The sequence below is a fragment of the Lolium rigidum genome, chromosome 3 (assembly GCF_022539505.1).
Source record: "Lolium rigidum isolate FL_2022 chromosome 3, APGP_CSIRO_Lrig_0.1, whole genome shotgun sequence".
In the NCBI taxonomy this organism is placed as follows: Eukaryota; Viridiplantae; Streptophyta; class Magnoliopsida; order Poales; family Poaceae; genus Lolium; species Lolium rigidum.
In genome coordinates this window covers 311863545-311865820 of record NC_061510.1, presented here as the reverse complement: position 1 = coordinate 311865820, position 2276 = coordinate 311863545, and positions in this window count along the sequence as shown.

Sequence of the window (2276 nt, the reverse complement as noted above, 5' to 3'; positions counted from 1 at the left end):
AATGAAGTCGTCATCTGCCATATGGAAGAAAACATAATTTTTCATTCATAAATAGGAAGTATATAAACGAACGATGAACTTCATACCTATGGGTGCATCGAAGGCCTGTTTTAGTTGCCATGCAGTAGTATCTGCTGAATGTTGGGCTGTGTCATCGGGAGGCTCAACAAATGGCATCCAACGATTCCAACCAGTCTCCCCCCGCGGAAAGAATAGAGGATATGACAATGGGTCGTAGCACCCGTGGTATGCTCTAATATATAGGGGCCGATCTCCTTTCCCATGAACGACAACACTCCTGTCAAAGCAATTTTGTGGGTCGCTCCCTTCAACCCATATCGCTGCCACCTGCGAAGTCGTTGGGGCATTATACCTTCTTTGATCTAGTTTGATATCTGTATTTAGTGAGATCCTATATTCATCTAGATTCGGAACAGACCCGAGGCTCTTAAAAACCTGTGCATAAGGGTTCTGCTCTAGTATTCCCAAAATCCTCCGTATGACCTCTATATTAAGATCTGGAGACCTCTTAGCCCTATGAACCAAGTTTTCATCTGTATCGTAAATATAGAGCTGGAAATGCCGAGGGCCATTATCAGCTGCGACCAGATTATCAAGAGCATGGTACAACCCGGCACACACCCGAAATGTATATACGCCAGTTCTTGCAGCTGTGCTTACTCGGCGATCAAGCGTGACTCCAAAACTTGTGAATGAGAAGTGCGAGTTGAAATACCGAATATTCTCTCTAAAATATTTAGCATCATCATCATCTTGGCTTGTAAACAACCGTTTCAGCTCTGCTGGAACCTCTGGAGTAACAATTGATACTTTTCCTTTTCTGCAGCAAAACGCAGGCCCCTAATATGGAAACCGTAATGCCCCACAGTATTGACAGTCCGGAACTTTTTTAAGAACATGATGCTGTTTAGGCAGGTTTTGGTATATGAATTCCTCATTTGCTGCCCCATGTGTTTCTACTGTAGGATTGCTTCCAATATGATACGATTCATATGGAACATCTAGCAGAAAACAATAAAATATATTCAATTAACACTCATAGTAGTACTATAATATGTATCTAAAAATGGAAAATACAGAGGACATACCTTGTTCAGTAAATATTCTAGCTTCTTCATCAGGTTCATGGAATGCATGGAATGCAGCTTCTTCTTGTTGCATGGTCCCCAAGCAATCTAGGAGATAATATATTGATGAAACATAATTGGCTTGGTGAATAATTCGAAGTGTACATGACAATATATGTAATTGTACCATCTAAACTGGATTGGTGTAGAGTGGGCTCAAATATTCCATATGGATCATCTATCTGGTCGTTAACCGCTATTAAAATCATCATATCATTAGAGCATAACATTATAAGTATTACAGTACCAGTACATGTAGGGTTGTGAATATAAATTTGACTATTTTCATTGGTGTTACCGGCATCGAGGGTTGCATCCATTTCTTGAATCCTACAGGGAGCTGGGGCATTTGTAGGTTGATTGGAGCCAATATAAGGCTCTGTACCTGAATAGACATAAGTGAATTATTTATGGTTAAATAACCGATATTATACTCCATTATTCACGTTCTCTCTTTTATTAGTAGTGGAGATGTGCACCTGGGAGAGGGGACATACCTTCTGCAGTAAATATTTTAGGTTCTTCATCAGGCTCATGGTCTGCGCCTTCTCCACGTTGCACCGTCCCCGAGCAATCTAGGAGGTAATATATTGGTCAAACATAATTGATTTGGTGAACATCTTGAAATGTGAATGGCTCTATATAAATGTCCCATCTAAAGAGGTGTGGTGAACAATGGGCTCAAATATTCCATATGGATCATCTGTGTGGTCGTTACCCACTATGAAAAATGACAAGATCAGTAGAGCATAATATTGTTAGTATTATAGTAGACGTAGGGTTTTGAATATTACTTTGCTCATTTTGATTGGTTTGACCAGAATTCGGGGCATGTTCGATTCCTCGGTGGTTATCATTAACCGCGGTATATTGAGGTTGATTGGACCCAAAAAAAAAGGGCTCTATACCCAAATAAACGAAATAGAACAACAATTAAACTTACTATATCGATAATCTTGCACTAATAATGAATAATAAATATATTTGGATGAACTAACCAGCACCTTCATTTGTGCAACATGGGTTAGGTAGCTCAGACCCAGAGAGTTGGGTGATGGGATCTGCTTTGTGTTGCAATGACAAAAAGATGAATGGAAAAGCAGACTATACATTTTATGTTCTAATATA